The 14,473-nt window shown below is 50.1% G+C and overlaps 1 pseudogene; it reads right to left on the bottom strand.

The window, feature by feature from the left end:
* LOC143383219 (liver carboxylesterase 1-like) overlaps positions 1-12,961 on the bottom strand; it is a 29,404-nt pseudogene extending 16,443 nt beyond the window's left edge.
* Between the last annotated feature and the right edge of the window lie 1,512 nt (positions 12,962-14,473).

Below are 14,473 nucleotides of genomic sequence, written 5' to 3' on the forward strand. Positions count from 1 at the left end.
GTGGACCGGCCACCACATCCAAGTCACAGGTTTATGAATATGATTACAACCATAATCCAGCCAGAGACGCGGCCATGAAGTGAGGTGGGGAGAGGGGCTGGATTCTGAGCACATTTACAGGAGGAGCCCTGCAGATCCGCTGGCCCACAGAGGTGGGGAGGAGGACAGAGGAGCCTCCAGGCTGCCCCAGGCCTTCACTCTGATCACTGGGGACAGGTGCAGCTGTCCAGCTGCAGCAGAGACACAGGGGCTGTGGGACAGCAGGAGAGCCTGAGCTGTGGGGGGGGTGGTCCTGTCCCTGTGAAGTGGAGGTGCCCTGTGCACAGCCAGGACAGCAGGAGGAGGCAGCTAAGGTGGCACCTCTGTTCCAAGTGCTGCTGGGCTCACTCAGGGAATCAGTGGAGGGAGAGGGAGACCCAGAGGCCTGAGCAAGGGGAGCAGGAGGGGCCAGCGAGGCAGCTGAGAGTGAGCAGCCAGCTGGGAGTGGGCAACCCGGCCCAGGAGAAGGAGACACCTGCTTGGCTGCTGCTGAGAGGTTGCCAGGTGCTGGGCCGAGTGCGGGCGGAGATCACGGCTGGCCTCTGTCGGACATGCGGTGGCATGGCCCGCTGAACCCTGCCAGCCCAGCATTCACTGACCTGCTTCCTTCCTCCCCCATGAGAAGCATGTGGCATTTAACTCGGCACCTGTGTGCTGCCTGTCAACGCGGAGGACTGCAGCATGCGGGGCCAGCGCAGGCGGAAGAAGCTGAGTGTGGGGGGTGGTAACCTGAGGCCGGCCCTGGCAGGCACAGGATTTGGGCAGGAAGGTAGGTGGGGTCTGAGGCAGGGTAGATTTGGGACCTTGTCCCACGCCCCTCCCCACCTTGATTAGCAGAGCTGATATGAGGCTAAGGGCCTCCCCTCACAGTTTTCAGAAGAGCAAACTTCCCTGAACTGTAAAGAGCAAGATCCTATTTTGCAAGCAGATTGAGAGACCATCCCAATGAGCATGTGCAGAGACCCCCAAATCTGACCTATAGTAGTAGCCAAGAAGGGAGAATTCCCTACTTAAGACCTCACACATATTACTTGCCTCTCATGCATCCAGTGGAAAACCCGGGAATGAGCATTTGTTGCATGGGGTATTTGGGCAAAGCAAGAAATCTGCCAATCACCCCTTGTTTAGCTCCTAGCAAGAAACCGGCCAAAGTCAGGCAAAGAACTCACGAGTGCACATAAGCCCCGGTCCCCTCTGAGTCCACAGGCAGATGTCTTTGTCACATCCCTGCTGCACCCTGGCAGTGTATCTTCCTCCAATAAACTCTCTTACCTGTTCCTCTTAGTCCTGGTGAGTTCTTCTTACCACCTGCACACTGACGGTCACCAAGCCCCACAACAGAGCCCAATAATGAAGGGCTCTGGATGCATTATGAAGGCTTGAGCAAAGGACACCATGACATGACTCGAGCTGGGTCTTGTATCTTTGCTTTGGTGATTGCAATGATTTGAATGTGGTTTGTCCCCAAAGTTTATGTGGGTATCCTTGGTCTCTATTCTGGCAGTATTAAGAGGTGACTGAACCTGCAAAAGATGAGGTCTGGTGGAAGACTATTTGGTCACTGGGCTGAAGCCCTGAAGGGGTTTACATAGAGCTCGTGGGACCCTGGTTCATTTTGCAGAAGGAGTTAATAAAAGAGCAAGACGTCCCCTCCTGCCCTTGCTCGGCTTCCTGTCCAGTCGTGTGATCTCCTCTGATCTGTGCATTCCCTTTCTGTCTCCCTCTGGGCCTTCAGCAGAGGCTGCTCTGATGGGATCACCCAATCTGGGACTGAGGTAAATAGTTTTTTGCTTTGTCCCCGCCCAGCCTAAGGTATTTTGTTCAATGGGAAACAGACCAATGTGGGGGCTAATGTGCAAATGTGCAGAGAGGAGAGTCCAGCGCCTTACCTGAAGAACCCCCAGATGCCCAGGCGGCACTGGATGGTCACCACCACCACCACATTTTCGTGGGCAGAGAGGGGCAGTCCATCATAGGTGGATGCCCCACCCACCACCAGGCCACCTCCATGGATCCCCACCATCACCTGGACAAGAAGGGAACAAACACAGTGGTTAGAAGAAGCAGAATTGGGAAAGACACGAGCTGTCTGGCTTGGTCACCTACATCTTGACTGTGACTCATGAAGGCCACTGCCCCTAGCACAACAGAACCCAGTCAGGTTGTGAAATGCAGTCTCCCTAGTGGGAGACTGCAGACCACGCCCCCCCTCCCCCAATGCACCTGCCGTTCTACCTGGACCCACATGCCATGTCCTCTCAAGGCCCTTCAAACAGAGAATGACATCGTGGGGACAGCAAAGGCCAAGGATACTGTGTTCTCCCCTACACTCCCACCGTCCTCACAGCTAGGCCATTCGACCCGCTGGACCTAAGCAATGGGCCGTGCTTATATTTCAGATTCGACTCAGTTAACTCTTTAGTGGGGACTGAGCTGAGCTTCCTGGCTCGTGTGTGGTTGTCTTAGGAATGACGCGGGCCCCTGGGTGTGTCTTGCTCATGTGCCCGTTCTGATTCCTCTGCACCCCAAAGGCTGCCGCCCTTCCTCCACAAACCCACCTCCCAATCACCTTCTCCAGCAAGTCTTTGGAGGCTGCTTCACATTACCTGACCATCTGCCCTGTGCCAGGGCCTGTGATAAGAACTGAGGATGAGCATGGATACAGCAACTTGTAAGTCATGGTTCTCACAAAGAACTCACACAGCAGGAGGAAACGAGAGTGGCCGAGCATTGCTAATAAAAGACCCCACGCTGCAACCTTCGCATCAAGAATTCTTCTAAGTACTTTGAAATAAACTATCCACAAGGCAAGTCCTGGTATTTTCCCATTTGACAGGAAAACCTGGCACTTCACCTTCCCATTATTCCACAGCTAATAAGTGGCACAAATCAGATTGGACCCAGACAGCTGGCCCTGGAGCCCGCATGCCACTCCCTGCAGCCCACAGCCATGGTCACTGCACAGTCAGCCGCTAGGGCAGGAGGCAAACCCTCCTGCAGCTCTAAGTCATTTTCAGGAGTGCCTAAGATCCTACGGGAATAAGTGACAGAGAGGGACTTGGCCCCGGCAGTCCCAGAGTCCATGTGCGGAGCTGCCCGACTCCCTGCAGTCCAGCCCCAGCACAGTGAGCCAGCCCTTAGGGCAGGAGGAAGGTCCCGCTGCAGCTCTGACCTGTGTTCCAGGAGGCTCGCTCTGCGCACTCAGCCAGCCCTGAGATGAAGCCCGACCGCCATCATTAGACACTCACACGGGATTCTTCCCACGAGAGGAAGCAGAGGCTGAGGAGGTGGAGGACTTGCCCAAGACTCTCAGCCAGGCCAAGGCAGACCCAGGATCCAAACCCAGACCCTGGAGATCTAGACCCTGTGTCCACAGCTGGGGGTCTCTGCCTCCAGGCTCCCAGAGCCCTGTTTCTCCTGCACCTCTGATCCTGCCGTCCCCAGGGAGGGACTGGGTCGGGGTCACCTGAGTGAAGGTGAGCTCAGGGACAGGTCAGCACAGACAGGCTGAGGAGGCCAGGACGTGGGTGCCGCCAGATGGCAGGATCTGGACGGCAGTGGCTCTGGGCAAGGTGCCGTGCCCCTGCTCCCTGCTCCCCCTAAGCCCAAGTCTAACTGTGTATTTTGAGACACTGAGTGTAAGCATCGGAATGAGTGCAGGAGGAGAACTGTGTCCTCACTGCCTTACACCTGAAGACCAGCTTCCTGCCCCAGCTTCCAACCCCCTTCCCAGCACCTGGGTAGTCTTCCAGGTGTTCCTTCTTTTACTGCAGGGTTCCCCCAAATTAACCAGAAGAACCTTCCCACACTCTGACCTGCACCTGGCAGCCTGTCCCAGGGGAAATGCTGACTCGTGGGCATCTGACCGTAGACAGTGGGGGTGGGGGGAGATGAGCTACCGTAAAACCCCAGGCATTTGACCAAAGGCAAGGAAAGAGCTTCTGAGGCTGTCCCAGGCTCTGCCTCCCACACCTCCAAAAATGGGGCAGTGACAGGGGACAGACCGTGGAAGTGGTCACACGTGGTGCGCTGTAGAAAGACGACACACGTGTGTGCCATTTCCTAGTCTGTGCTCAGGGGCATTGGTTTACAGGCCCTGAGCTTGGTCCTGTCACTCTGCTGTGCGGCCTCCCTTCCCCCATCTAGGCCTCAGTTTGCCTCCCTTAAAGAATGGGTGGATTTTCTCTAAGATTTCTTCCAGCTCTAACTTATTTGAAATTACGTCTTAGCTGCTCTGGAGAACAGATTCTTAACCTAGAAACTAACAGTGACCATCTTGGGCTTCTGTGAGTGTGAGAGAATGTGGAAAGATTACGATGCTGTTTCCAGATTTAGTGCACTCTCCCCCAGACACTGAGGTCACCAAGATAAAGGACAACTAGTCTTTTCTTTAGGGAAAGGAAACTCAGGACCCCTGACTCATCATGGCCCAGGGTGTCCCTCATCTCCTTCCCACCTGCGCCCAGAAATCCCAGATATGGAAACACAACTCTCTGGGGCCCACGCTCACCGGCAGCCTGTTTCTCCTGGTCAAGTCTGCAGGAGTGTAAAGGCAGTCTTCAGAGAACTGGAGGGGAATGTTCTCCTTCCTGTTGGTAAGGAGATCTCAGGTAAACTGCCCCGCCCTGCATCTTGGGAACACCTGGGAGGGGAAGAAAGAAGAGCTCAGAGATTCAAGGAGATGGAAGCAGAAAGTGTCACCTGGGGCCTGATCTTGCACTGGGGTTTAAGCCTCAGTGAGGACCTGCTATCATGGGACTTGAGACTCTGGCATGTGTGAGAAGCTCACTGGGGGTTTGTTGGGAACCGTGGGACTCCCTTGAGTCTCCCCAGATCATGCAGAGTGACAGGGACTTGAGACCTCTTCCCATCCCGAGACTGTGAGATGCTCTGGGCTAAGAGAAGGGAGCTGTCCATCTGCTGACCTGCCCTAAGAGATGACATTTCCTACCCTCCTGGGACCTGGTACATCTCTGCTGGGTGGCAGGGCTATTGTGTTTCTCCACCAGGTAAACGTGGGAGACTTTCATCAACTAGGGGACCTCCCTTAGGTGGCAGGCAGTCAGAATACAGAAGCTGGGGAGTGGCATTGCTGTTGGGCAACCTCAGCAGAACTGTAATCTTCTCCTGCTTCTGTAGGAGAAGCCACTGGAGTGCTGGCTGACTCGGGTAACTTCCTTTCCTGCCCTGGGTCCCAGTCAGCCAGGTCTAAGTGAGGGGAGTGCTTTCTCTGGACCCTTGCAAACCTGCTGTGGTAAGACTCCGTCATCAACTTATCCAAAGCAATCCTTTGTGCTGCACTGAGACCTGGGTGCATCTCTGCTGGGTTGCAGGTGGTTTCAGTGGTCTCCAAGATTCAATTTAGAATGGAATTGGTAACATTATTGAGTTCTCTAAATATGCCGGGCTCTGATTTGGATTCCTATCATTTACTAACTTCTCTCAGCCTCATATTATTCCTAGGACTTGGGTCATATTAAAATCCTCAATCACAGATCAGAAAACAGCTATGAAGACATTATACCAGCTGCACAAAGCCACATAGCCAGGACTCTCCCTCTATGTAGTATGTAGATTTCAAAGGATAATATGGGCCACATTCTCAGATCTCAGTGGACCCAGAAGGCAGGCATTGCTTCCCCAGTGTGTAGAAGTGACCAAGGCACCCAGGAGCCAACAGGACACAGCTGTCAAGGGGCAGAGTAGAGCCTGAAAAGATGTCCTCAAGATTTCCATCCTTGGAAATTGTTCCTAGACCACCAAGAGCAAAGGCATAAGAGTCATAATGACAGAAATTCAAAATTAAAAGAGATAAAAGAGTCCAATTTCACTAGCATTTAGATAAATTCCAAATAAAGGCTGAAATCATGATTGTTCTTATAATGATTATTATCTTCCTATTTTGCACACCAATAGTCAAAAAGTGTTCATTTAGTGAACCCGAGATTGGCAAGGGTCTGCAACATGGAGGTTTTCACACATCAGTGGAAGGAATAAACACAGCGGAAATATATCTGGCAGAAAAATTACCAAAATATGCATCTTCTTGATTTCTTGGAACTGATCCTAAAATATCCATGAATATGTGTGATGATTTATTTACAACCTCATCATCATAGTGTTAATCATAATTTCAGGAACATCAAAACACTGTAATGACCCTAAATAAGAGATTGAGTAAATTGATTTCTTTCCATGCCCAAATAAACACAGCTACTTAATGTCAGGCAGGGATATTGAGGGCACAAAGTGAAGCTGATGATGTACTGATCGATGAGCACAACGATCAAGCATATTATGAGTACGCATTATCTACTGTCAAGGGGGGAAAGATGGGAAACATGATCTCTGTGATGGTGTGAATGTGAGGTGTCCCCAGAGATTCTGTGCTAATGCACTGCATGTTCGGAGGTGAATGACAAGATGGTGACAGCTGTGACCTCATCAGTCCGTCCTAGTTTGAGTGGACTGACTGGGTGGTAACTGTGGCAGGTGGGGCATGGCTGGAGGAGGTGGGTCAGTGGGGACAACCTTGGAAAGGTGTATCTTCCCCGTCCCCCCTTTCCCCTTCAGTCCTCTGCTCCCTGGCTGTCACACCCTTTTGCCCTGATGTGTTGCCTCACCCTGGGGAAAGAGCAATGGAGATGGCCACCCATGGATTGAGACCTCTGGAAACATAAGCCCCAAATGATCTTGTCCCCTCTAAGTTGTTTTTGTCACATGTAGTTTGGTCACAGCAATGGAAAGGCTGATTAAATCAATCTCTAATAGGACTAGCAATTCTCTCTGGGTGGTAAAAGTACACAATTGTAGTTTTCTTACTTTGCTTCTCTGTATTCCCTAACCTCTTTGAAATATATGTACGCACGCGTGTGTGCACACACTTGCAATCAGGGGGTAAGAACCGGGCATTATTTTAAAAAGACAAAGAAAGGGTGCACTCAGAAGTGGGCTCCTAGACATCCTCAGAAGTACCTCTCTGAGGAGAAGAATCATGTCAGGACTGACACTTGTACTTGTTTCTGTGTTCCAGGGTGACTGATCATCAGGAACAACTGGGTTTTGTACCCAGGTGACCAGGGTCCCTGAGCACACCGGCATTTGCTCTGCCCATGACGAGGTATCTAGACGCAGCTGGGAGTTGAGAACTGGCCATGTCAACCCTCCAAAGCATAGCCCCTCACACACACATTTACCTCTCTGCCCCTTGATCACGCCACAGTTCAGTGTAGATAAGATGGGTACTTCTCATCTCCCTCACCTACTCAACTCCCTTTTCCCCAAAGCACTAATATTCTAACATATTACCTAACACATTTTTTTTTACTTGCATGTTGTCATCTCTTTCCCCACTGCAGTGTAAGCCCCATGAGTCAGAGATCTTTGCTTTGTTCACTAATGGGTTCTAGGAACCCACAACATGCCTGACACACAATAGGTGCCCAAGAACTAGTGTTGAATAAAGGGCTCTAGAAACCCCTGAGAGGTCCAGAAAATCTCAGGGCTCTGCAGTGTTCTAGAAGATTCCAGGAGAAAGCAGAGCCAAGCCCAGGACAGCCTCCACCCCTCCTGCAGCACCGAGGGACAAACCCCCCTGAGACAGGCCACCACTTACATAGGAGGGTAGGAGGTGGTGTTCTTCACAGAGCTCCAGGGCTCTGCCGGCTGCGGTGGAGCAAACCTCAGGGGCCCAAGAGGGGGCTTGGCAAAGGGGACGCCCAGGAAGACGGCCACGGGCTGCGCAGATCCTTCCAGGCTGACGTACTGCCCCAGGACTTTGCCGTGCACCGTGTCCACCACGGGGGGCGAGGACGGGTGTCCTGCTGGACATGGGGAGCAAATGAGGACATTAGAGGGGAAAGGCCAGACCTGGGTTCCAGGGGGGTTGGCCACATTCTAGGCATGTGACATTGAATAAGTGACCTAAAATTTTAGGTCTCAGAGTATTTTTTATGTGAAATAGAGATGAGGAGAAAGTCCTGCCTGACTTAGAGGGCTGATAGAGGTCAATTGGAATTAAGACATAAATACATCCAAGCAAAAGCCAAAAGTGAGCACACATTGCTTTTTAAATTATTGTTGTTTATTTCAGAAAAGGAATATATTACTTTTATGCTTTTATGAGTGCATTATGTTATACAGACATGCTATTGATGTTTTTATTTGTGCATTTCAAGATTTCTGCACTGAAGGTTTTTTTAAATAATTAGCAGAATATTTTTATGGAGATATATCCATTCTCCAAGGAAAACCCACAGAATAAATACTTTATGTCACTAGATGACCATAAAAACAAATGCAAAAATTCAATATCGATACAGAATTTTAAGTGCCTTATGCATCTCTCAGCCTTTAAAACCAAAAATAAAAAATACTTGGAGGACTTGGTGGCTGATCATATTATGGCGGGCATTGGAAAGGAAAGAAGACTGAAGAACTGACTCTGTGTCAGGCAGGGTCACTGGGGACGTCAGTTGAGTTGTCCTGGCAAGAGACCACAGGACCAGGGCACCTCCAGACTGGAAGGAGGTGGGTGAGGGGTGGGTGGGGGATGGTCCCCCTGAAGGTGAGGGTGCCCAACATGGATGTGCGTGACTCACTGCAGGGGCCAGGGTGAGAGGAGAGCAGGAGCTGAGAATGAGGCTCAGAGGCAGCTTCAGCTGAGGTTGGGAGCACCCACAGGGGAGGTGGATGGAGGAGGGTGGAGAGTCAGGAGCCCAGGGAGGAGTGGAGGAGTGACTATGTGAGGGCTGAATGTTGCAAGGATATGGAGGAGGATAAAGTCTGAGCAGCAATTACTGGGGGTGGCCTGAGTTAAGTCAGTGAAAACCCTTTATCTAAATGTAGTGGGTAGAAGCCAGATTGCCCAGGGTGAGAATATGGGTAGATGGACAGGCATAAATTAGCCACAGCGGTTGTCTCTTATGAATGTGGAATGTGCACATAGTGAGCACCTACAGTATGGTGTGCCAGATGTGGATTCTAGTTCCTTTCCATTATTCCTCAAATTGCCTTATTAAGTAACTGCTAATATGCCCACTTAACAGATGGGCAGACCCAAAATGTCTGGTAGGGACTTCCTAATTCTGGACATGAGGTGGCATGGCCAGGGGTAACCAGCATTGAGGCAATGTTCTCTAAACTAGGTTCCTCTCTCAATCTGCCTTCCACTCAGTTCCGGATCTCTCATAATGTCACACCGTCAGAAAGAAGATAAAGTCCACACAGGGCCTGGGCTGTCAGGGCACCATGGCCAGAGCTGGCTCTGGATTAAAGAAAATCCGGGCATGATTTGCCAGCTGAGCTTGAGAGAGTGCATTTCCCTCCGAGTCTCAATTTCTCTGCCCATGAAATGGCACAGAGGTATGCTCTTGTCCTTTGAAGTCCAAACCCAAAAGAGTCAACACCCCAACCAAAAGAGAGGCCAAGAACACTGGTTCTTCTACCTTGGGCCTGTTCAAACCTGTTCAAACCACCCAAAGCTGGGTACTGACACCTGGGAAGTCCTTGTTCCCCAAAGACCCTAAAACAACCCCACCTAGCCAACGCTAAACCAGGTTTCCCGTCTCACCTCAAGGAAAAATGCAACAGATGCCTCTTTGTCCCCTCTCCCTCTGCCTCGTGCCTGACCTTGTGCACAATCACCCCTGTGGTCCTTGGAAATGTGAGTGAAAAACCATGTTTTCAATAGCCAAGGGCTCCTGGTCTGATATAAGTCAAATTTCCTAATAAAACACTCAATTTTAGATCAACATTTTATCTCCTTTTTCCACCTCCTCCAGACCAAACACTGTTCTAAGAGCTTTAGAAAGAACCACCTATTTCCTCTGCACTACAGATGAGTAAGGCTATTCAGAGATGGGGTAACTCAGGCACAGCAAAGTTAACTACCTGGCCCAGAGACACCAGCTCAGAAGTGCTGACCTGGAATCCCCCTGACTCCATCCCCTGAGATGATGATTTCAGAGTCTACCAAGCCACTCTCTGTGACCTGGCCAGATCTGGACTAACAGTCCGAGGTAAGAGAAACTGAACTCTGTTAATTTACCATGTGCGGAGCATGGAATTTTCTTTTTGTTCTCTTGCATCTGATCCCTGTAGATGGGGTCTCCAGATGTTTATCCAGCCTCTCCCCTGCATCTCAGCACAGCCAAGGCTAGCTGGCCCTGGCTGCCCAAGTTGAAGTCCATGTCCAGAGGAAGAGCACTGCTGTAGTACCAAACACTCATGCCCTTTGCTCTGTGTGCATCTCACCCTTGGGCCCAGGACAAGGATTTTCAAATATAGCCTCTCCTGCCTCACAACACAGATATTTGTATCTCAGAAGGACTCATCCCAAACAGGGCAAACAAAGAGAGAGGCCAAAAATAGAGGCACATCCTGGAAAGGCAGCAGCTTCCTAGGCCAAAGAGGCTTCTATGTGGCTCAGGGGCAATGCCTTGGCCCTGGTCCAGAGCTGGAAACCCACCCCAAGTCCTGCCCATCCAGCCCAATTGCATAATATAAAATGGTAGACAGACCTTCCCTCTTCCAAAGACCTCTCTTGCCCCAGTTGTGACTGCTAAGCCACACCCACTCCAAGTTTGCCCTTTGGTATCTGAACAGTCCCTATTCAACTCTCAGATTATAGATGGCTCCAAATTTGCCCAACAACTTATTACATGTGGGGATTGAACCCAGGATCAATCCCCACTGTTAAGCAAGTGCTCAGCTGCTGAGCTACATCGCCAGCCCTCAGTGTTCTTGTGGATAAAGTAGCTTCTCAATATTCCTGCCAAGCTGCCCTGCCTGCTGCTGCATACCTGCAGGGTCAAGGAGTCCATTACCTTTCAGAGCAAGGATTTTGGAACAGAATGTTCAGTAAATGACCATCTCTCCAGATCCTTGGTTTTAATCATTCACCCATCCATTATTTGTCTTTGTATTCTTCTAACATTTACCAAATGCTCAGCCTTTGCCTAGGTGTTGTGGACACAAACACAGGTGCAACACGTGGTTCATTTCAGCATGTTTTCATGATTCATCTACACCATAGCATGCGGTTCTTACAGTTAAATAATATTCCCCTGTATTGCATGAATGACCTTTTACTGTTCATTCAGTGGGTGATGGGCCTTTGGGTTGTTTCCTGTTTCTGTTATGAATTAATCAGCTACAGGGAGCTCGCTCGGTAGCAGACAAGACAGATGTAAGGGGGTGTTCACTGCAATGCAAGTGAAGCACTGAATGGGGGACTCAAAGTGCTCCAGGTGCACCTGGGAAGGTGTGGTGGGGGCACAAGGAAGGCCCTGAACACCTCTTTTATAGGGTCATTGGATGTCCAACATTGGGGACTTATTTAAAAGCACCGTGGTACACTCCGACTACGGAAATACTATGTATTCACTTAAAGTATTGACACGTATCTCTATGTGTTGATATGGAAAGTCATCACAAGACAACCTAACGGGGGAAACACAAGTTATAAAACTGACAGCTGCTGTCAGAGACAGGTGTCAATTTCTCCAACACTTAAAGTTCCCACCTGGCCCAGCAATTTCAATCCAAGTTTTCCACCAAGAAAATAGAAAACATGTAGCTCTTTTATTCATAATCATCAAGAACAGAGAGCAATCCATAGGTCCATCATCTACTGAATGAACAGTAAAAGGTTACTTATCCAATACAATGGAATATCATTCAACTGTAAGAGCCACATGCTACCAAGTAGGTGAAGCATTCAGACATTATGCTAAGTTAAAGAAACTAGGCACAAAATGCCCCAAGTTGTATCATTCTATTTCTATGAAATTTCCAGACCCAAAAATAGACAGTGGTTGCCAGAATCTGGGGAAGGAGGATGGAGAGGGACAGGGAATGACTGTGGATGTTAGGAGGTTTCCTTCTGGTGCAATAAAAATGCACTGGGATTAGTCAGTGATGACATTGGCACCTATTTTTATTGCATTAAAACTGCTGAATTGTCCAGTAAAAAAGTATATTGTATGTGAATTATAGTTCAATACTATAAGGAAGTAGTTTAAATATAATTAGGCATAAACTGATCATATCTTCATAGTAATATAAATTTTTATTTTCATAGAAAAAAATTGGAAAATTCCCCTCGCATTTAACTGCAGCCACGAGATTGGTGATGGCCAATGGCGTAGGAGCAGCATCAGGCGGGGTTGGGTCAGGTCAGCACAGCGAGGAGGCAGCTGGGCCTCCTCCACACTGGCTCTTCCCCTCCAGCCAGCTGGAGGCGAGGCTCGGAGGCCCTCGGGGACCAGGAAGGTGCATAACTGCAGGACACCAAGTCCCTGATTTGTACTTGGGTAACAGCTGCTCCCTTATCTACACCAGCTTCCTGGATGTCACATGAGCAAGAAACCCATTCCTATCATGTCTGAGCCCCTGCACAGCTTTGGGACAGATGCAGGAAGGTTGCCAATAATTTGTAATCTGTGACACAGGGACTTTGCCAATTGTGTCTCTATTCCTTCCCCAAGCAGGTGTGCACACACTCACCCAGCCCTGAGCGTGGCCTACAGAACTGGAGTGTACAGTAGCCACTGTCAATGGCTGGCCGTTCCCCTTGGGCCTCACAGCCCAGCTCAGTGGCCTCAGGTGACTTCCAACGACTCCCACCTGCCAGGACTCCTTCCTGCTTGAAGGATTTCCTGAAGTGGAGCAAGGCCATTCTATGCACGGCAGGCCAGCGACACAGGGCCCCAAGACCCTCCCGCCCCCGGAGTAGCTGTCAGTCAACAGCTGAATGGACCTGGTGTCCAAATAACCCAGCGCCCTCACCTGTTAGATGGACCAAATTCCGCCCCCCCCAGTTTTCTCCCAGTCTTGAGCTCCAAGGAGCCAAGTGAGAAGTGGCCACATAAGGACCCCCCGTGGGCAGCTGTGCCTTCCCTTCCTCACAGTCTCACCCCATGGCTATTTCCCACATCTTCCCAAATTAACCACCTGCCCTTGAATCCTTGTCTCAGGTCTGTTTCTGTGAAACCCAAAGTGAGAAAAACACCCTTAGCTCTCTAGTCATATACGCTATTATAGAAGGAATTGTGAGCCCTGGAATCCATGTGTGGAAGTCTAACCTGCAGTAACTCAGAAAGTGGCTGTATTTGAAGACAGAAAGAAGATGACAGTAAAATGAGGACATTGTGGTGGACCCTCATCCCATATGCCCAGTGTCCTCATAAGAAGAGGAAATTTGAACAGAGACCCTAAGGGCACCTGTGTTGCCAGAGAACTCCCCAGGGGTGGTGGCAACAGGGGGACAGACTTCTGCAAGCCAAGGAAGAAAGTCTCCAGAAAAGCCACCTCTGCTGTCACCTTGATCTTGCATTCCAGCCTCCAGAGCCATGAGAAAATAACTTCTGATGACTTAAATCACTCAGTCTGCGGTAGGTTGCTATGGCAGCCAAAGCCAACCGCAGCATGATCCCAACCCACTTCTTTCCTTCTTGCTCAGAAGAATCTCAGGTCCGCAGATGGATAAGGGTTGCCTAAGTTCACACAGCAACTCAATGTCAGAGTCAGGACAAGAGTTCAGGCCTTTCACTTCTGCTATATGGTGGCCAGATATCACTGCTCATGTTTAATACACCAAGGAGCTGTTTGAGTTTCAGCCTAACCACAAGGCAAAACACTCGGATGTTGTACAGAGTGGCCTTATCAGTTCATTGGCCCAGGATAAGGGGGGCAGGGTTGGAAGGTGATGCAAGGCCAGAGCAGGACCTGGGCAGAGGTCTTCTGTTTTCCCAAGGTTGCTTGGCAAGCCTACCCCTGCCCAGGCAAGAGCAATGTTGACATAAGAGGCACCGCATAACCACAGCCAGAAAGCACCAACCAGCCCCGAATATGCTCATGGGTTCCTGCCCAAGACCACAGGCCCCGATGAAGCAGCTCCTGGAGACAGATTCAAAAAGAGGCGCTCGTTCCACTCCTGTGGCTGAAGGTGGGGGAGGACTTCTGCGGAGATTGGGGGCATGAGGGCTTTGTGACATTAGGATGTGTCCCCAGATGTGACTGACTTGTATAGAGATTGAACTGGGTAGGGGTTCCTTCCTCACTTTTATCTGGGAAAAAAACATAGGTCCTAAAAAGAATCCTAATTAAAGCACCCCCCCCATTCTTGTCCACATGGGGTGATCTGATTGGTCCTCCTAAGTAGACAACAAAGCTGTTTCCAGTTACTGAGCACAACACACCACACACACACACACACACACATGTACCAGCCTACCTTTTGCTCTAGCCAGCTGCCCTTTGAAACCTGGCAAACAGCCCTGGCCTTCAGCCTGTGAAGATTAAAGCAAAACATGAAAGTTAGGAATGGATTATCCCAATCTCCTGTTGAATCCAGGCCTGCTTGTGATAGCGGCTCATTTGCAAACAGAGGCAGCCTCTCCCAGCCTTACCTGCCCTGGCCACAGCCTCTGGT

This window comes from Callospermophilus lateralis, chromosome 18 (genome assembly GCF_048772815.1).
Source record: "Callospermophilus lateralis isolate mCalLat2 chromosome 18, mCalLat2.hap1, whole genome shotgun sequence".
Taxonomy (NCBI): domain Eukaryota; kingdom Metazoa; phylum Chordata; class Mammalia; order Rodentia; family Sciuridae; genus Callospermophilus; species Callospermophilus lateralis.